Source organism: Aquarana catesbeiana, linkage group LG03 (assembly GCF_042186555.1).
Source record: "Aquarana catesbeiana isolate 2022-GZ linkage group LG03, ASM4218655v1, whole genome shotgun sequence".
Classification (NCBI taxonomy): domain Eukaryota; kingdom Metazoa; phylum Chordata; class Amphibia; order Anura; family Ranidae; genus Aquarana; species Aquarana catesbeiana.
In genome coordinates this window covers 657,288,356-657,310,820 of record NC_133326.1, presented here as the reverse complement: position 1 = coordinate 657,310,820, position 22,465 = coordinate 657,288,356, and positions in this window count along the sequence as shown.

The following is a 22,465-nucleotide window of genomic DNA, read 5'->3' as shown; positions in this document are numbered from 1 at the left end:
CATCTCGCAGCGCCGCTCCTCCCTTCGGCTGACAAAGCCACCGGCTGCCTCCCGATCCGGGCCGAGGCCCGCTCCGTCCTCTCTTCCCCGCCGGGCCGGCGTGCCGACAGGGACATCGCCATCCACGCCAGCCGCTCGATCCTGAATCTGGTCGGAGGAAGATGGGTAAGACGCAGCCCGCCTAGGAGATCCCATCCCCCGCAGGCTCCGCCTAGGGTGGGGATTCCTCCCAGGCTCACCCCTGTCCAACACACGCGATCGTTTGGCAGGGGGGCTTGAAGGTTCCGCAAGCGGGCTCCCGATGCGGCGCTGAGCCTGAGGAGTCCTGTCAGGGGTGAACCGCTCAGGGGGCTTAGACCTAGCACGCTTTGGAGCAGGTCCTGGTTGTGTAGGACCCTGCTGGACCCCTTGTAAAGACGCTGTCACTTGTCTCTGGATCCAATCTGCTCCATGGATCCCAGCAGCAGCCCTGAGCTGGGCTAAAAGTTGCTCAAGTTCGCTCATGGTTTTAAGTAGAACTCCACCTAAAAGATGATGCTCTCAACAGGTTCCACAAGAACTGTTACAGCCCCACCCTCTTCACATTAATTTATTAGCTACTAGCTACCCCCCTTTGCACCAAATTCCGTCCAATAATGACCACTTAATTAAGACTATATGCCACACCTTTATGCCACACCTTTAACCCTGACCTTGCTGGTTTGCCTTAACACCCTGTCATGTCCCCCTTCGCTGACTACGTTCCTGCTCAGCTACGGGCTTCTCTTTCTTTTTGCACTCCTGTGAGCCAGAATCAGCCAACATCAGGCTAACGCTCACTCTCAGCTCAAATAGCAGAGGCGCTCCGGGCTCTGGAAGGATCCCGACCATATTGTCGGGATCCTCCCAGCTGGCTGATTAACAGCTGGGTCCAGTTCTCAGCATGGCTGAAACCTAGAGCCAACTGCACCTGCCCCCTCTCCAGCCCTGCACTCCAGTGAGCGCTGGAGGAGCAGAGCAGAGAGTGGTAGCTAACGTTACGGCTCTCCGCTCTAAGCAGACCGAGAACTTTCAGTGGTCATATTTCAGTCTGAAAGGCCTTGGGACAGCTCCAGCATCAGACCGATGCTGCAGCATTGAGGTAAGTATGTATCTTTTTCAAGTCCATACTTCTCATTTATGAACAAAACATATCCCTCTATAGTGTGTACTTGTCTCAATTAAGAGCACTAAGTGTCATTTCTGCTTGCTGCTTCGTTCCTCTATCAGCATTAACCACTTCAGCCCACTTCAGCCCCGGAAGGTTTGGCTGCTAATTGACCAGGCCATTTTTGGGATTTGGCACTGCGTCGCTTTAACTGACAATTGCGCGGTCGTGCGACGCTGCACCCAAACAAAATTGATGTTCTTTTTTTCCCACAAATAGAGCTTTCTTTTGGGGGTATTTGATCGCCTCTGCGGTTTTTATTTTTTGCGCTATAAACAAAAAAAGAGCAAAAATTTTGGAAAAATAACACAATATTTTGTACTTTTTGCTATAACCAATATCCTCATTTTTTTTTTTTTTTTTCTCAGTTTAGGCCGATATGTATTCTTCTACATATTTTTGGTAAAGAAAAAAAAAATCGCAATAAGCGTATATTGATTGATTTGCGCAAAAGTTTTAGCGTCTACTAAATAGGGGATAGATTTATAGCATTTTTATTTATTTATTTATTTTTTACTAGTAATGGTGGCGATCTGCAATTTTTATCGGGACTGCGACACTATGGCGGACACATCGGACACTTTTGACACATTTTTGGGACCATTGGCATTTATACAGCGATCAGTGCTATAAAAATGCACTGATTACTGTAAAAATGTCACTGGCAGGGAAGGGGTTAACACTAGGGGGCGATCAAGGGGTGAACTGTGTTCCCTAGGTGTGTTTCTAACTGTAGGGGGAGGGGACTGACCTAGAGGAAGTGACGGTTCGTGGTTCCTAGCTAATAGGAACACACGATAGGAACACGCGATCTGTCACGCCTCACAGAACAGGAACAGGAACATTTCCGTGTTCTGCCTCTCGTGTCTACGATCGCTCGTGGCCGGCGGTGATCATGACCGTCGGCCACGAGCATCAGCACCCACGCTGTGCAGCGGGCGCGCGCCTGCTATCCCGATCCCGCAAGCCGACGTATAGCTACGATGGTTAGCGGGATCATGCCAACCTTCCGCAGTAAAATGACGGCAGCTGGTCGCCAAGCGGTTTATCAATTCTGACAAGAGAAAAGAGGTGACAGGGGAGGAACTCCAGTACACAGCCTGTGGTTGACATCCTCAGCTCTGTTCCTGTGTCTCACTGAGCTCTGCAGTGTGTAACTCTCCACCACCTGCTTTCTGAAAGCTCAGACAAACTTTATCAATTCTGGACTTTGAACAGCTGTAGATCATCTGAGGCCAGTCACTTCACTGGGTATATGTGAGGGTTTACATCCACTTTAAGGAAGTTAGGAGCTCACTGTAATTCTGAAAGGATCAACAGGTATTTTTCTGTCCTTGCACCCCCCCCCCGCCCCAGACACACCAATCAGATCGAATCAGAAGAAGATAAAAAATTAAGCAAATACACTATATTGTCAAAAGTATTGGGACACCTGCCTTTACACGCACATGAGCTTTAATGGCATCCCAGTCTTAGACCGCACATACACTATTCGATTTTCTGCAGATTTTTGTCTTCAGATTTACCAAAACTATGTAGTGCAAGGGCCTGCCTGATTGCATACAAATTGAAACTCTCAAGGTTTTATATGGTTTTGGTAAATCCGAAGACAAAAATCTGCAGAAATATGGTATGTAATAGTATGGGGTTTAAAGCGGAGTTCCACCCAAAAATGGAACTTCCGCTTTAAGTGCGGGTGACCCCCTGACATGCCACATTTGGCATGTCATTTTTTGGGGGGAGAAGTGGGTACCCTATTTTTACGGGCACCCAGCCCACTTCCTCCCCTTTGCTCTGCGGCGCCGGAAGGAAGATCACCTCTCCCCCCTCCCTCCCTGCAATCTTCTGGGACGCGTCACAGGTCCCAGAAGATTGCCAAGGCCATTCACAGTGCGCAGCGTGGCTCATGCATGCACAGTGCACGCCCAGTTGTGGAGCCACAGCTGGGCGCCCACTGTTAGAATGCCGGCGCCTCGGAGAGGCAGGGGAGAGGAACGAGGCTTCCTGCTCCCGCATCGCTGGACCATGGGGCAGGTGAGTTTCTGTTTATTAAAAGTCAGCAGCTACACTTTTTGTAGCTGCTGACTTTTAAATGGGTGGAACTCCGCTTTAAGTCCGGAGGGTTCAATATTAATTTGGCCCACCCTTTGCAGCTATAACAGCTTCAACTCTTCTGGGAAGGCCGTCCACAAGGTTTAGGAGTGTGTCTATGGGAATGTTTGACTATTTACAAATTATTTATCAAAAGCCTAACTGTTCAAGTGTCTGCACAGTTGCCACATCCCGATGTATGCAAAGAACAAACTGGATAAGGGAAGGGACTTTAAAAGGCAACAACAAACACTATAGCATTTGAATATATAAAAAGTTTTTAATTCAATAAACATGTTAAAATTGGGTTAGAATAAAACATAATGAGGTTCAAACTACAGAAAAAGTACTGACATATCCTCTCCAGATTCAACATAACATCACATTGATACCCCAACGTTTCGACTACAGAAAGTCTTCTTCAGGGGGTTCTTTGTGGAAGAATGCAATGAATAGGCAAATGTTTATGTAGTGAGATCAGATTACACTCCAGTTAGTAAGTTGGATATTCTGGTGATAATGGCACGGCAGAGGAGGACACTGATGTGCCTTGCCCTGTGGAGAGGTGAAAGGGGTACAGGAGGAGGAGGACACTGTCATGCTGATGTTCCTGTGGACTGGAGGGGTGCAATGGACATGGGAGGATATTGATGTGGAGAGGTGATATGAAGGTGGACAGAGGAGGAAACTACCATGTCCGCGCAGCCTCTCTGACCACCTCCTGACTGTATTATGTCCGCAGCCTCTGTCCACCTCCTGTATTATGTCCGCAGCCTCTGTCCACCTCCTGTATTATGTCCGCAGCCTCTGTCCACCTCCTGTATTATGTCCGCAGCCTCTGTCCACCTCCTGACTGTATTATATCCGCAGCCTCTGTCCACCTCCTGAGTGTATTATGTCCGCAGCCTCTGTCCACCTCCTGAGTGTATTATGTCCGCAGCCTCTGTTCACCTCCTCTATTATGTCCGCAGCCTCTGTGCACCTCATGTATTATGTCCACAGCCTCTGTTCACCTCATGTATTATGTCCACAGCCTCTGTTCACCTCATGTATTATGTCCACAGCCTCTGTTCACCTCTTGTATTATGTCCACAGCCTCTGTCCACCTCCCCACCTCCTGACTGTATTATGTCCACAGCCTCTGTCCACCTCCTGACTGTATTATGTCCGCAGCCTCTGTCCACCTCCTGATTGTATTATGTCCGCAGCCTCTGTCCACCTCATGTATTATGTCCACAGCCTCTGTTCACCTCCTGTATTATGTCCACAGCCTCTGTCCACCTCCCCACCTCCTGACTGTATTATGTCCGCAGCCTATGTCCACCTCCTGACTGTATTATGTCCGCAGCCTCCGTCCACCTCCTGATTGTATTATGTCCGCAGCCTCTGTCCACCTCCTGAGTGTATTATGTCCGCAGCCTCTGTTCACCTCCTCTATTATGTCCACAGCCTCTGTTTACCTCCTGTATTATGTCCACAGCCTCTGTCCACCTCCCCACCTCCTGACTGTATTATGTCCACAGCCTCTGTTAACCTCCTGTATTATGTCCGCAGCCTCTGTCCACCTCCTGACTGTATTATGTCCGCAGCCTCTGTCCACCTTCTGTATTATGTCCGCAGCCTCTGTCCACCTCCTGACTGTATTATGCCCGCAGCCTCTGTTCACCTTCTGACTGTATTATGTCCGCAGCCTCTGTCCACCTTCTGTATTATGTCCGCAGCCTCTGTCCACCTCCTGACTGTATTATGCCCGCAGCCTCTGTTCACCTTCTGTATTATGTCTGCAGCCTCTGTGCACCTCCTGTATTATGTCCGCAGCCTCTGTTCACCTCCTGTATTAAGTCCGCAGCCTCTGTCCTGACTGTATTATGTCCGCAGCCTCTGTTCACCTCCTGTATTATGTCCGCAGCCTCTGTTCACCTCCTGTATTATGTCCACAGCCTCTGTCCACCTCCACCTCCTAACTGTATTATGTCCGCAGCCTCTGTCCACCTCCTGTATTATGTCCGCAGCCTCTGTCCACCTCCTGACTGTATTATGTCCACAGCCTCTGTCCACCTCCTGTATTATGTCCACAGCCTCTGTCCACCTCCTGACTGTATTATGTCTGCAGCATCTGTCCACCTCCTGTATTATGTCCACAGCCTCTGTCCACCTCCTGACTGTATTATGTCTGCAGCATCTGTCCACCTCCTGTATCATGTCTGCAGCCTCTGTTCACCTTCTGTACAATGTCCGCAGCCTCTGTCCACCTCCTGTATCATGTCCGCAGCCTCTGTTCACCTCCTGTATCATGTCTGCAGCCTCTGTTCACCTCCTGTATCATGTCTGCTGCCTCTGTCCACCTCCTGTATCATTTCCACAGCTTCTGTCCGCAGCCTCTGACCACCTCCTGTATCATCTCTGCAGTCTCTAGCCATCTCTTATATTATGTTTGCAGTCTCTGAGGGGGAGTCTGGAGAGGAGTCAAGAGTGGGAACACCGCCGGGATGGGGGTCACGGGAGAAGTCAGATGTGTATGGACCGTGGAGAGGAGACTATGGGATAAAACCAGAGCCAGCAAGCTGGGGCCGTCTGACTAAGCCCTGCATGGTGCACCTGAGAGGAAGTCAGTGACAGCGCCGCAAGGCCAGTCTGGGGGGGGGGTGGCTTGCTGATGTAATAGGGGAGTGAATACATTAATGTGAGGAGGGGGCACGGGTAAAAAGGTTCCCCCATATTAGTAATCCCCCCTTACCTTAGTGTATTCACTCTGCGGAAGGTGGTCTCTTGTCACCAGAGTGCCCCCACATCAGAGTTACTGGCATTCCCCTTTACATAAGAGTCTGCAAGGTTCCCCCCTTTCAGTGAAGGGCAATGTTGCAGACCCTGATGTATGTGGGAACTCTGATGTAAAGGGAATGCAGTGGACTCTGCTATAAAGTCATCTGTGGTCACCAGAGCCACCCCTTACATCAGAGTTCCCCCTTTCACTGTAAGGGGGAATCCTGCAGACTCTGATGTAAGGGGGAACTCTGTGCTGGCTGGGTTATAGTAATCAGACCTTCATGTAAATGGAGAAAGTTGTTTTTTTACTTCTGTTTAACTTAACACATTGCTAATAGCACTAGCTATAAGTTTATAGTTTAAATATTGATATTTGCACTGTTTGCACTGAAAACGGTCATTTTAGGTACCTTTTTGCAGTGTCAGTAAAAAATGTGGCTCTGTCAATAAATTTCATGATTTTTTTGCCAGAACAAAAACTGGTGCCGTTTGTAAATTTTGGCATCCTGCAAGTCAATTTCACTTCAGGGGGTTGGCAACACTGGTCTTTATGGACCTTGCTTTGTGCACTGGTCCAAATCATTTGGTGGAAAGGGGATTATGATGTGGGGTTGTTTTTCAGGAGTTGGGCTTGGCCCCTTAGTTCCAGTGAAGAGAACTCTTAAGGCATCAGCATACCAAGACATTTTGGACAATTTCATGCTCCCAACTTTGTAGGAACAGTTTGGGGATGGCCCCTTCCTGTTCCAACATGACTGCACAGTGCACAAAGCAAGGTCCAGAAAGACATAGATGAGTGAGTTTGGGGTGGAGGAACTTGACTGGCCTCAACCCAATAGAATACCTTTGGGATGAATTAGAGCGGAGACCGCGAGCCAGGCCTTCTTGTCCAACATCAGTGCCTGACCTCACAAATGCGCTTCTGGAAGAATGGTCAAACATTCCCATAGACACACTCCTAAACCTTGTGGACAGCCTTTGGGGTTGCCGCCTCATCCCTTTAAAGAGGAAGTAAAGCCTCTGAAAAAAAAAAATACACCCTGCAAGACAAAGTCATAATGAGCTGGTATGCATAGCATACCAGCTCATTATGAATTACTTACCTGAGATCGAAGCCCCCGCATCAGCCCTCGTTCGCCATCTCCGACGCACCATCTATCCCGGAGTGACTTCCGGGTATCGCAGCTCCGGCGCTGTGACTGGCCGGAGCTGCGATGACGTCACTCCCGCGCATGCACGCTGGTGCCCCCACTAGCGGCACGATTGCCGTTAGAAACGGCACGCTCGGTGCGCCTGTGCCCGATGTCTACGGCACATGCGCCGTAGACATCAGTGCCGCTATTTCTGCAAATATCTCCTAAATCTTTTAGGTTTGGGAGATATTTCTTGCTTACCTGTAGGTTAAAGTGGTTGTAATGCAATACATTACAACCACTTTAAAACCAAACACATATTAAGTACGCAGGTTCTGTGGCTGATTAAGGTGGTAATTAAACTCACTTGGAATAAGGGGAAAAAGGCGGGACTTTAAATGAAGCGCACAGTCAACAGTGAGGGGTCAGGAAATTGTATATTTATTGTATAACAGGATAAAAGATTCCATACAAGTTGGTACATAGGTCACAGTAATTCATCTATATTACATAAATCTATATTACATTGGTATTACACATTGTATATACAGAGGCTCTACGCGTTTCGTGGAGTATTTGTATCCACTCTTCAGGAGCAACAATGTGTGTATCTGAAATAGAACATATTAAGTATCAAGGTCAATGCTTTTGAAAAGAAATAGAAAAATGTAACTGGGGATAAACCCTGTTTAAGAAAATACTCACAGCTACCATGCAAAGGAGGTGCAACAATGAGAGCTGGAGGCTCCCCAAGGGGCATCTTTTCCCCTTTTTCATATTGGCAGGAATGGAGGCATGAGACCCCACCTGGTCTCTGCCTCATTCAAAGTCCCAACTTCTCCCCATTTTCTTATTGAACTCACTTGGTGCCTTATCCGAATTAAATTAGCCTCAGAATCTGTGTAATTCATATGTGTTCGGTTTTAAAGAGATGAGGTGGCCACCCTAACAGCCTGAAGCTGGTATAGCTGCAAAGGGTGGGCCAACGCAATATTGAACCCTACGGACTAAGACTGGGATGCCATTAAAGTTCATATGCGTGTACTTTTGGTAATATAGTGTATGTTACATGTACAAAATGATAGAGGCACACTTGCTCTATAGCAGTGGTTCTCAACCTTTCTAGTGCCGTGACCCCTTGATAAAATTTCCCAAGTTGTGGGGACCCCTAACATTAAAATTATTTTCATAGCGTGGGTTGTCAGCACCCAAGGCAAGACAAGTCATTTGCGCCCCTAATCCATGGACATTTAGGACTCCCCTTATGGTACATTTTAGGATGTACCACTCTTTCTCTTTGTTTGCCTTTCTTTCCCTTTTATCTATCTCTGTCCTACTTTCTTGTTTTTCCCCAATCCCTCTATCTAGCCGTCTTTCTTGTTCTTTCTCTTATTATGTCTCTCCCTTTTTCTTTGTTCCCCCCCCCCTCTTTTACTCTCCCTTCCATGTAGTCTCTATTTTTATTCCTTCGCTTACTCCTTGGTGGGGGGTGCGGGGAATGAGATGAGTGGCAGTACTAGTGGGGGAATGGGATGAGTGACAGTGCTGATGGGAGAATTGGGATGAGTGGCAGTGCTGGGGGGAGTTCTGATCAGCCAATTTAGGTGCTCTGGATCATCATCAGGTCATCTGCTGATCTGAGAACTGTAGTGGGGACTTTTAATGGCAACTCTAATCACAGGTAGTGTTACTCACTGTGTCTCCGGCTTCACTGTGTCTCTGACTTTGTGGTGTCTCGTAGCAGTGACACCTATGCCGACATCAGGAGATAGGGTCTCCTCCAGCCCCTCCCACTTCACATTCCTCGCCAGTCAGCTGACCTCTAGTCTTTGCGCTCCCAGCCATACCGTGAACTGAGTGGGTGGCCGCGGGCTCCAGGGACAGTCCTGCTGGGTGGTCGCAAAAAGACTGGGAGAGCGGTGCGGGCTTCAGGAACAGCCCAGGATTCGTGACCCCTGGCAAATCATCATTCGACCCCCGAGGGGGTCCCGACCCCCAGGTTGAGAACCACTGCTCTATAGGGTGTTCATGAGCATAATAGGAGGGCCAGAAGATCCAGCCACAGTGATTATTCTATAGAATGATCAGGTATAAACATTTAGGCTTGTAATGGTAGAGAGGGTTGTGCGGACCACCCTGTCCCTGGCCTAATCTTATAAGAGCAGAAACTGTCGGCCAAGGCAATCAAATCTGGAGAACGCCCTCTGCCTTCAAGACTGGTGGGTCAGAGTTTGTATGGCCAGGTCTTACAGGACCCACAGACACCTTTACTCCTATATCACACTATCACAGATGACATGAACATTGCTTGCTGGTCAGAGGAGGAACCATGAGTGTTGAGTCTCCATGCTAATCAAATTAAGTGAAAACATATTTACTCTAAAGATATGGTCACTGAATGAGTTCGCTTAGACCCAACCAGGTGTTACAGCTTACACATGGCACCACCAGAGCACGTGATAAGCCGATAAAACAGAAGATTTTCAGGGGGTGACAAAGAGAATTATGCACAGCGCTAATCTTTAAATGGGATCCATGCTGGTGACCATGAAGTTCAAAGCTTCAAAATCCTAAAGTACATTGGCCGATATTATCTTCTGTGAGGCCTGCAGCTTTCACAAGGGGGATGAGCCTTTTGTTCGGGGTGCCGACAGCTGCATCAATATGCAAAGTTTCAAATGAAGTTACTCTTACAAACAAGGCCACAGACGCACCTCTGCTTGGAGGAGGGTTACACTCATTGTGGCCCCACCAACGCAGGCCGGCTTTGATCATTCCCGATAATCGTCCCGGCTGCACTTTTCAACAGCATTTAAAGCATATCTGATGGGGCTTTTGTAAAAGTGATGCGTTCAATGAAGCCATCATTAACAAGCTGAAGTTTAATCTGCTTATACTTTGCCTTCATTCTTTTTCTCCCCCCTCCCTTTTTATCAAATGATGAATTTATTTATTTAAAAAAAACCTTTCTAGTTTTATTACACGCCTTATTTTAGACCCAGTGATGTTATTGCGGGGACTCAGTGCTTCTCTATGCAATGCAGGCAGATCATGAATGGTGGGAGGGGCCGGCGGGATGCTGTACATACCTTCCTGAAAACAGCAAAGCGCCATGCCTCAGAATCCCCAAGAGCTCCCCCAGTCCTGAAGCAAGGAGTGGGTTGGGTCTTATATGCAAATATCAAAATGTCTTGACGGGTTGGTGTCAGTCTGGAGGAGTGGCTGTTTTTAGGCAGGCTTTATTTACATGCAGAATCACCTAATTAACCCCTTCAGATCTGCGCTATAGCCGAATAACAGCTACAGTGCGGATCGGCTTTGCCGGGAGGCCGTCAATAGATGTCCTCCCCTTTGCACGCTTGCCACGCCCCCGGCTGTGATCGCGCGCTGTGATCACCCGAGTCAATGAGACTCAGGTGATCACAGATCGGAGTAAGGGGTCGTTCCCGGTCCCTTACCACGTGATCAGCTGTCAACCATTGACAGCTGATCACGTGATGTAAACAGCAGATCGGTAATCTTTTTTTTTTCTTCTCACGCTGACAGCATGAGGAGAAAAAAAAAGCCGATCGCAGGCTTCAGTGCAAGGGACATCGGTCCCTAAGAGGAAGAGGCGAAGCTGCCTCATATGTGCCCACCAGTACCGCCTGCCAGTGCCACGTATCAGTGCCCACAGTGCCACAAATCAGTGCTCACCAGTACATAAGTGGCAGCAATCAGTGCCACCTATCAATGCTCACGAGTGCCACCTATCAGTGCCCACCAGTGGTGCCAATCATTGCCTCATCAGTGCTGCCTATCAGTGTCACCTACCATTGCCCAACACTGCCACTCATCAGTGCCAGGTATCAGTGCCAGCTATCAGTGCCACCTATTAGTGCCCTTCAGTGCCACCTATCAATGCCCTTCAGTGCCACCTCTCAGTGCCCACCAATGCCACCTCATCAGTGCCATCAGTGCCGCCTTATCAGTGCCCATCAGTGTCGCCTTATCAGTGTCCATCAGTGTAGCCTTATCAGCGTACATCAATGAAGGAGAAAAATGACCTGTTTGCAAAATGTATTTACAAATATAAAACGGTTTTGTATTTTTTTTTTTTTTAAATCGGTCTTTTTTAATTTTTTTAACAAAAAATAAAAAAGCCAGAGATGATCAAATACCACCAAAAGAAAGCTCTATTTGTGGGAAAAAAATGATAAACATTTAATTAAAAAATCAAATCAGCTATGGGCTGCTTAAGGCTGGAGTTCAGATTTAAAACATATCTGAAAAGGCTGCAATCAATTAGCACAACACAACTTCACCACAAACACATAAGGCCCCTTTCACACAGGCAATTAAAATATATCTGAAACCAAAGTTGGTTAGCTAGAGTTGGGATGGTTAAAGTCCCTGATGAGTTTTTATGGGCTTTTTTCTACTGTCTTTATCCCATTGAGAAGATTTTTCTTCACTTCCTGTCTTGGAAACAGAACAGGAAGTGAGAGAACTCTCATTTTGAACGGTAACCACTGAAACAAGTGTCCTCATTGGATGATTTCCCCTCTACTCTTGATCTGGTGACAACAGAATTTTTCGAGTTTCTCTCCATTCCAGTCTTGGTGACATTGGCCGCCAGGAAAAAGAAAGAATGAATCCCCCCAGTAGGGACACAGACAGCAATAAAAACCTGAAAGAACTCTAACCCCTCACCGCTCTATCCAGATCTGCATTCACATATTCAACAGAACGTCACTGTACCACCAAGGTTTGAAGCCCATCTTAGGGAAAAGTGTAAGGATTAGGTTAGCGTAAGAACTAGGAAATATGAGGTTTAGCTTAAAGCAGTGGTCTCCAAACTATGGCCCAGGGGCCGGATGTGGGCTTTGGCATGCCTTTATTTAGCCCTTGGGGCACTATTCCACCAACTGACGCCATCGATGGGGCACTATTCTTCCCATTGATATTAACAATGGAGCTCTATACTTCCCAGTGAAGCCAACAATGGGGTACCATTCCTTCCAGTTAAACCAAGGATGGGCCATTGTTTATGCCCACTGCTACCAGGGCATTTTCTTCTATTGGTCAAAGTCCGGTCCCCCTAAAGTCTAAAGGACAGTAAACTGGCCCTTTGTTTAGAAAGTTTGGAGGTCCCTGGCTTAAAGTCTAAGTATAACCAAAACTATTTTAAAGTTTCAGATAGAGTAGGGAACAGGAAGTTCGAGGAAATCCCCCAATGTGAGGTGCCCTTCGTGGACGATTTCCTACCCCTATTCCTGTTCTGGGGACACGTTGAGAAGGGTTACCTCTCAAGGGTTACAACAATAAAAGGCCAACTCTGGTCAAAACCTTTTCCTTAGTTTTGTTTATTATCACAGACAGAATGCAGTTATTTATTTTTTTTATGGTAAAATGAGAACGAAAAATTCACCCCATGTACTCAGCCAACACCTACCAGCCAAAACGGTAAGTTCAAGGGCTGGCCGATGTCTTGCCAGGTCTGTGCACATGATATCTATAGCATGCGTCCTTGAGATCCCCCCCTGCTGGGTGTGTATCTTCATTGTGTATATTGATTGATAAATACACATTTCAACAATGACATTTTCCATACAGTCTAGTCTAGGCACCATGTCCTTTGCTTGGTGAGGAGCTCCAAAACCCAAACCCATTCATTGTAGATTTGCATGTCTCCCCCCAAGTCAACTACTGCCCTAATACACACACATCTTCTATGCCTAGGAGGATGACGGTGAAAGAAATGCGATTTGGCCTTCACCACTCCAGTTGAAAGGAAAGGGAATCATGAGGAATGCCTTCAACCATACAAGGAGCAATGTCCAGATCTATGGGAGGTAGTCCCAGCACCTGTCTGACCCACCTCTAATATAAATGGGCTTCTAAGGCTGGATTCACACCTACGGCATTTTTAGTGCTTTTTGCATTTTGCAGATTTGCACTACAGAATGTGTTCAATAGGAAACCATGGTGAATGGATTGTAGTGCAAATCTGCAAAATGCAAAAAGCACAAAAAATGCATAGGTGTGAATCCAGCCTAAAACCTCACAAGGACCTTTGAGCCTGTACAAATAAAGCGTCCACCCCGATCTGTATATTTGAATGTCACCCTGCCCTAGGGTTGCCATCTCATCCCTTTAAACCCGAACACATATTAATTACACAGGTTCTGAGGGTGATTAAGGTGATAATTAAACTCACTTGGTGCCTTACCTACAATAAATTAGCCACAGAACCCGTGTAATTCATATGTGTTCAGGTTTAAAAGGATGAGGTGGCAACCCTACCCTGCCCTGATCTGTATATTTGAATATGTCATCTCTAATTAGAATCCTGAAAAGTGGCGTACCCAAGGTCCAGTGTTTCTCAGATGTGAAGCTCCTGGCCCCTACCAATGTTTCTTACTTTAGAGCCGGTGTTCTGCCGATAAAGTTCCCCTCGGCGGATAAGGACCCCCCTGTACTGCACAGTACAAGCCGCTGGAAATAACCGAAGCTGAATAGCTGTAAATCAGCTGTACACGGCGCCTGTAACATGGCACCTCCCGGGCTCGCTACTACGCTCGCCACGCTTCGGGCATGGCCTCGCTTCGCTTGGCACTTTTTTATTCTACCTCTATGTCCACTTGGATGGTGGGGCTTGAACCTGGACTCAGGGCGCAGGCGCCGTGTACAGCTGACTCAAGGTTTTCAGCTTCGGCTATTTTCGGCATCTCCATAGTCCTTCGTACTGCGCAAACGCTGCGGCTGCCCAGTACAGGGGGGTCCTTATCCGCCGGGGGGAACTTTCTCGGCAAGACACCGGCATCATTGGGACCTTTTTGAATGCAATGACTCCCCATAATAAATTACATGCCTCAACATACACACAATGATATCCTTCATGCAGCATTACCTATCACTTCTTCTATGGTAAAGTTGCCTACCTAATAAAGATAGAAATGTTAACACCATCTCTGAAGGATTAGTACTGTAATGTGTTATCATGTCTGGATGTGGAAAACAAAGAGGAAAGGCTCATGTTATAGCCAAGACCGGACCATCCCGAGCTGGTCTGTAATTAGTAGTATTGACTCTCCTGCACTGAGAGAGAAGCGCACCTTCCGGCACTGAGAGAGAGGCGCACCTTCCTGCACTGAGAGAGAAGCGCACCTTCCTGCACTGAGAGAGAAGCGCACCTTCCTGCATTGAGAGAGAAGCGCACCTTCCTGCATTAAGAGAGAAGCGCACCTTCCTGCACTGAGAGAGAAGCGCACCTTCCTGCACTGAGAGAGAAGCGCACCTTCCTGCACTGAGAGAGAAGCGCACCTTCCTGCACTGAGAGAGAAGCGCACCTTCCTGCATTGAGAGAGAAGCGCAATTTCCTGCATTAAGAGAGAAGCGCACCTTCCTGCACTGAGAGAGAAGCGCACCTTCCTGCACTGAGAGAGAAGCGCACCTTCCTGCACTGAGAGAGAAGCGCACCTTCCTGCACTGAGAGAGAAGCGCACCTTCCTGCACTGAGAGAGAAGCGCACCTTCCTGCACTGAGGGAGAAGCGCACCTTCCTGCACTGAGGGAGAAGCGCACCTTCCTGCACTAAGAGAGGAGCGCACCTTCCTGCACTGAGAGAGAAGCGCACCTTCCTGCACTGAGAGAGAAGCGCACCTTCCTGCACTGAGGGAGAAGCGCACCTTCCTGCACTGAGGGAGAAGCGCACCTTCCTGCACTGAGGGAGAAGCGCACCTTCCTGCACTGAGGGAGAAGCGCACCTTCCTGCACTAAGAGAGAAGCGCACCTTCCTGCACTGAGAGAGAAGCGCACCTTCCTGCACTAAGAGAGAAGCGCACCTTCCTGCACTGAGAGAGAAGCGCACCTTCCTGCACTGAGAGAGAAGCGCACCTTCCTGCACTGAGGGAGAAGCGCACCTTCCTGCACTGAGAGAGAAGCGCACCTTCCTGCACTGAGAGAGAAGCGCACCTTCCTGCATTAAGAGAGAAGCGCACCTTCCTGCATTAAGAGAGAAGCGCACCTTCCTGCACTGAGAGAGAAGCGCACCTTCCTGCACTGAGACAGAAGCGCACCTTCCTGCACTGAGAGAGAAGCGCACCTTCCTGCACTGAGGGAGAAGCGCACCTTCCTGCACTGAGGGAGAAGCGCACCTTCCTGCACTGAGGGAGAAGCGCACCTTCCTGCACTGAGAGAGAAGCGCACCTTCCTGCACTGAGAGAGAAGCGCACCTTCCTGCACTGAGAGAGAAGCGCACCTTCCTGCACTGAGAGAGAAGCGCACCTTCCTGCACTGAGGGAGAAGCGCACCTTCCTGCACTGAGAGAGAAGCGCACCTTCCTGCACTGAGAGAGAAGCGCACCTTCCTGCACTGAGAGAGAAGCGCACCTTCCTGCACTGAGAGAGAAGCGCACCTTCCTGCACTGAGAGAGAAGCGCACCTTCCTGCACTGAGAGAGAAGCGCACCTTCCTGCACTAAGAGAGAAGCGCACCTTCCTGCACTGAGAGAGAAGCGCACCTTCCTGCACTGAGAGAGAAGCGCACCTTCCTGCACTGAGAGAGAAGCGCACCTTCCTGCACTGAGAGAGAAGCGCACCTTCCTGCACTAAGAGAGAAGCGCACCTTCCTGCACTGAGAAAGAAGCGCACCTTCCTGCACTGAGGGAGAAGCGCACCTTCCTGCACTGAGGGAGAAGCGCACCTTCCTGCACTGAGGGAGAAGCGCACCTTCCTGCACTAAGAGAGAAGCGCACCTTTCTGCACTGAGAGAGAAGCGCACCTTCCTGTACTGAGAAAGAAGCGCACCTTCCTGTACTGAGAAAGAAGCGCACCTTCCTGCACTGAGAAAGAAGCGCACCTTCCTGCACTGAGGGAGAAGCGCACCTTCTTGCACTGAGGGAGAAGCGCACCTTCCTGCACTGAGAGAGAAGCGCACCTTCCTGCACTGAGGGAGAAGCGCACCTTCCTGCACTGAGGGAGAAGCGCACCTTCCTGCACTGAGGGAGAAGCGCACCTTCCTGCACTGAGAGAGAAGCGCACCTTCCTGCACTGAGAAAGAAGCGCACCTTCCTGCACTGAGGGAGAAGCGCACCTTCTTGCACTGAGGGAGAAGCGCACCTTCCTGCACTGAGAGAGAAGCGCACCTTCCTGCACTGAGGGAGAAGCGCACCTTCTTGCACTGAGGGAGAAGCGCACCTTCCTGCACTGAGGGAGAAGCGCACCTTCCTGCACTGAGGGAGAAGCGCACCTTCCTGCACTGAGGGAGAAGCGCACCTTCCTGCACTAAGAGAGAAGCGCACCTTCCTTCACTGAGAGAGAAGCGCACCTTCCTGCACTGAGGGAGAAGCGCACCTTCCTGCACTGAGAGAGAAGCGCACCTTCCTGCACTAACAGAGAATAGCACCTAACTGCACTGAGAGAATCGCACCTCCCTGCACTAACAGAGAATCGCACCTCCCTGCACTAACAGAGAATCGCACCTTCCTGCACTGAGAGAATCGCACCATCCTGCACTAACATAGAATCGCACCTTCCTGCACTGAGAGAATCGCACCTCCCTGCACTAACAGAGAATCGCACCTTCCTGCACTGAGAGAATCACACCTTCCTGCACTAAGAATCGCACCTCCCTGCACTAACAGAGAATCGCACCTTCCTGCACTGAGAGAATCACACCTTCCTGCACTGAGAGAATCGCACCTTCCTGCACTAACAGAAATTCGCCACTTCCTGCACTAAGAGAGAATCACACCTTCCTGCACTAAGAATCGCACCTTCCTGCACCAAGAGAGATTCGCACCTTCCTGCACCAAGAGAGATTCGCACCTTCCTGCACTAAGAGAGATTCGCACCTGCCTGCACTAACAGAGTCATACCTTCCTGCACTAAGAGAGATTCACGCCTTCCTGCGCTAACAAAAAGTTGCGCCTTCCTGCACTAAGGGAGAGTCGCACCTTCCTGCACTAAGGGAGAGTCGCACCTTCCTGCAGTTAGAGAGAATCGCATATTCCTGCACTAACAGAGAGTCGCACCCTCCTGCACTAAGAGAGATTTGCACCTTCCTGTTCCAAAAAATGCTCTGCAGGAAAATGCATAGATGTGAATAGGCCCCATAGAAAGTAATGTAAAATGGATTGTTGTACGTTGTTGATCTTCAGCAAACACACTACAAATCCCACTGGTGACACACATTGGGGTCATGTGACCAGTATGGCCGCTCATAGCACTGAGTTGTGGACGGAGTCGTCCGGTGCAGTGTGGCTGAGCACAGTATTCATATTCATCAGAGATCTGAGCTGTAGAAGCAGAAATGAGATGACTCCGCCGAGCCTGCATCCACTTGTCAGTCAGTCCAGCCCTGCTACTTAGAGGACTAATTACACTCCCATTTGTCTGTATAAGTCAGCCATTACCCAATTACACTGTAAGCTCCCTCTGTAATAGAGGCATGTCTGGACCTCCCGCTGCGTCTTACTGAGGTCTTCTATAGGAAGCATTGTACATGGGTGCCGCTGTCATAAACATCATAGGATGGCGGGATTATCGGGTGTAGTTCTAGGGCCAATGTCAGGAGTCCACATTCAAGTGGAGCTAAAGACAAAACTTTGTTTTTTTTTTTTTTGGGGGGGGGGGGTCATTTTGGATAGAGTGGAGAAGGATTGGACCCCCTGTCAGTTTTTATTGCTGTCTGCACCCCCGTTAGGGAGATTCACCCTCTCTATTTGTCCTGTTTAACATTATCATTGAAAGTGAAGGGAAATCCCAAATTTTGAACAGGAAAAGAGAGAAATCTTCCAATGGGGACACAAGTTCTGGTGACAACCAGGGATTCACCCTCTTTGGAGGGATTTTGCTCTCACTCTTCGTGTTTTGGTAATGAGACAGGAAGTGAAGGGAAATTTCCACAATGGGATAGATGGCAAAAAAAAAAACAAAAACTGACAGTGGTTATAACCCTATGCACAAAAAAAAAACTGACAGGGATTGTAACCTTCCTTTAGGCCAAGTTTACATTTGCAGCAGAACTTGCTGCCCCTCTGAAAAAGCGATCTGCAGTGGATTGCTTTTTAAAGGTGTTTGACAGATGGTGAGCAGGCGATATGTCACCTATTTACCACCTGTTTTAAGCCCCGCGCCACAACCACAGGCATTGCACATGGTTGCGGCGCAGCCCTATTGACTTAAATCAGTAGCATTTGGCAGCATCCTATGGAGTCACCCTTGCATGCAGGAATTAGCGTTGTGCCTCCCTACACCCCCTGGTCTTCAACCTGCAGCCAAGTGCCGCATGCAGCCCTTTGGTATATGATGTATGGCTCTCGGACCGCAGCTGTCTGTAGCAGGAACATTGGTGATGGAGAACCTTGGAACCCCAGATGTTTTGGAACTACATTTCCCATGGTCCTCAACTACACTGCAGAGTGCCAGAGCATCATGGGAAATGTAGTTCCAAAACATCTGGGGTTCCAGGGTTCGCCAGCGCTGGAATAGCATTGACCCCTCTACTAGCCTCATATAACATGTTCCCTGTTTGGTATTGTCCTCTGCATCATATCCCCAGCCAACAATGTATCCAGTCCACACTCTCTGACCCTCATTGCCCCTATTAGGTCTGCAGTTTCTGATAGTCCTATCAAGCATTACATACACTATATTGCCAAAAGTATTGGGACACCTGCTTTTACACACACATAAAATTTAATGGCATCCCAGTCTTATGCCCTGTACACACGGTCGGACATTGATCGGACATTCCGACATCAAAATCCATGGATTTTTTCCGACGGATGTTGGCTCAAACTTGTCTTGCATACACACGGTCACACAAAGTTGTCGGAAAATCCGATCGTTCTGAACGCGGTGACATAAAACACGTACATCGGGACTATAAACGGGGCAGTAGCCAATACTGCCAATTTCATCTCTTTATTTATTCTGAGCATGCGTGGCACTTTGTCTGTCGGATTTGTGTACACACGATCGGAATTTCCGACAACGGATTTTGTTGTTGGAAAATTTTATATCCTGCTCTCAAACTCTGTGTGTCGGAAAATCCGATGGAAAATGTGTGATGGAGCCTACACACGGTCGGAATTTCCGACAACAAGGTCCTATCACACATTTTCCGTCGGAAAATCTGACCGTGTGTACGGGGCTTTAGTCCGTAGGGTTCAATATTGAGTTGGCCCACCCTTTGCAGATATAACAGCTTCAACTTTTCTGGGAAGGCCGTCCACAAGGTTTAGGAGTGTCTATGGGAATGTTTGACCATTCTTCCAGAAGTACATTTGTGAGGTCAGGCACTGATGTGGACCGGAAGGCCTGGCTAGCAGTCTCTAATTCATCCCAAAGGTATTCTATCAGGTTGAGGTCAGGACTCTGTGCAGGCCAGTCAAGTTCCTCAACCCCAAACTTGCTCATACATGTCTTTATGGACCTTGCTTTGTGCACTGGTGCTCAGTCATGTTGGAACAGGAAGGGGCCATCCCCAAACTGTTCCCACAAAGTTGGGAGCGTGAAATTGTATAAAATGTCTTGGTATGCTGATACCTTACGATTTCCCTTCACTGGAACTAAGAGGCCAAACCCAACCCATGAAAAACAACCCCACACCATAATCCCCCCCCCCCCCTCCTCCACCAAATGATTTGGACCAGTGAACAAAGCAAGGTCCATAAAGACATGGATGAGCGAGTTTGGGGTGGAGGAACTTGACTGGCCTGCACAGAGTCCTGACCTCAACCCGATAGAACACCTTTGGGATGAATTAGAGTGGAGACTGCGAGCCAGGCCTTCTCGTCCAACATCAGTGCCTGACCTCACAAATGCGCTTCTGGAAGAATGGTCAAACATTCCCATAGACACACTCCTAAACCTTGTGGACAGCCTTCCCAGAAGAGTTGAAGCTGTTATAGCTGCAAAGGGTGGGCCAACTCAATATTGAACCCTACGGAGTAAGGCCTCGTACACACGCTTAGATTTTCGGACGACCGAACGTTGTGGCATGCTAGTCTCATGTCAAAAGTGAAGAGGTTACTCACAATATGAACATTTTCGTATGACAGAATACAACGTCACAAGTGACGTAATGTGTTGAATAGTTCTGTATGTGTTCTTTCGTTGCTGAGCATGCGTAGTCTTGCTCTTACGATTTTTAAAAAATGAAAACCGTACTAATGAAACGAAAATCGGACGTTATGTTCACGTATGACAGGAATATTATAGTTTGCATATCCAGCTTTTGTCTGACCAAAAAGCGAAATCGGCTGTCGAAAGCACCGTACTAACAATCTGAGAATCGGCAGACAGCTCATAGTATAAATCTTTCCATCAGATTTTCGTATCGTGTGTACGGGCCTTAAGGCTCGATCCACACCTATGCATGTTGCTTTTGGGCGTTTTTGGAGGTTTTTTTTTCATGCTTGCCACGTTTTTGAGCGGCGTTTTTGCCGCGATTTGCGTTTTGCGTTTTTTTTTTTGCACTTTTTTTTGCACTTTTTGCGTTTTTGATGCTTGTCCATTGAATTGTATTACATGCAAAACGCTGCATTTTGCATGAAAAAAAGTCCCTGACCCTTTCCAAAAATGCAGAGAAACAAAAAGGCATTGATGTGAACATGTTCCATAGGAACCCATGTTAAAACATTCCCGTGCATTTCTGCAAAATGCAAAATGCATCAAAAAACGCGCTAGTGTGAATGGAGCCTAAGACTGGGCTGTCATTAAAGCAGGGTCCCATCCAAAAATTGCTGGTGACCCCCTGACATGCTACATTTGGCATATCATTTTTTGGGGGGAGGAGCTGGTACCCTGTTTTCACAAGCACCCAGCTCCCACTGCCCCCCCCCCTGGTGCCGTGGAGCTGGAAGGAAGATCACCTCTCCCCCCTCCCCCCTGCAATCTTCTGGGACATGTCACAGATCCCAGAAGATTGCCCGGCCATTCACAGCGTGCAGCGCGGCCCGTGCATGCGCAGTGCATGCCCAGCTGTGAAGCCACAGCCTGGGCGCCCACAGTTAGAATCCCGGAGAGGAGGGGGAGATGAGCGAGGCTTTGTGTGCCCGCATCGCTGGACCGTGGGACTGGTGAGTGTCTGATTATTAAACATCAGCAGCTACACTTTTTGTAGCTGCTGACTTTTAAATGGGTGGAGCTCCGCTTTAATGTTCATGTGCGTGTAAAGGCAGGTGTCCCAATACTTTTGGTAATATAGTGTATGTAAAGCACTGCGTAAATTGATGGCGCTATATGAGTACCTGTAATTAATAAATATATATGTGTATAAATATATATGTGCATATATATATATATATATATATATATATATATATACAGCATTTCACAAAAGTGAGTACACTCCTCACATTTTTGTAAATATTTTATATTATCTTTTCATGTGACAACACTGAAGAAATGACACTTTTCTACAATGTAAAGTAGTGAGTGTACAGCTTGTATAACAGTGTAAATTTTCTGTCCCCTCAAAATAACTCAACAAACAGCCATTAATGTCTAAACCGCTGGCAACAGAAGTGAGTACACCCCTAAGTGAAAATGTCCAAATTGGGCCCAATTAGCCATTTTCCCAAGACCATATATCTATAACAAGGATATACAATTAGCGGACCTCCAGCTGTTGCAGAACTACAAGTCCCATGAGCCATAGCAAGACTGACAGCCACAAGCATGACACTCAGAGGCAGAGGCATGATGGGACTTGTAGTTTTGTAACAGCTGGAGGTCCGCTAATTGCATATCCCTGATCTATAACATTATGTGCGGCCCAAAGTCGACAAGCACTACCTTACACTGCGTGCACCAATAGAAACACCCGGCCCTTTAACCAAGGACAGCAAGGCACTCCCCTGCTCCAACCTCCTCCAAGTGAACAGACTGGCTGCAGACTGTCATCTCTTTCCTGTGAAGGCAGGAAGTTCAGGGAAGCAGCACTGAGAGAGCAGGAGCATTGGACATTGTAAACTGTAAATGCTGGGGGGTAGAAATTTTACCAAATAGTTTACGAGGTAAGGTTTTTTGTTATTTTACTTGATGTGTTCAGCTAAAACACTCTGAGGGTTTAATACTATTTTATTATTACTATACAGGATTTATATAGCGCTAACAGTTTGTGCAATGTAGAGGGGAGGACAGCACAATTACAATACAGCTCAGTAGGGACAGGAGGGCCCTGCTCGTGGAGCTTACAATCTAAATTTAATGCAATGTATTTTAAACGGGTCCACGAATTGTGATCACCGGGTGGAGCCCAATTCCGTTGTCTCAAATAGGCGTGGTTCATGACATTGCA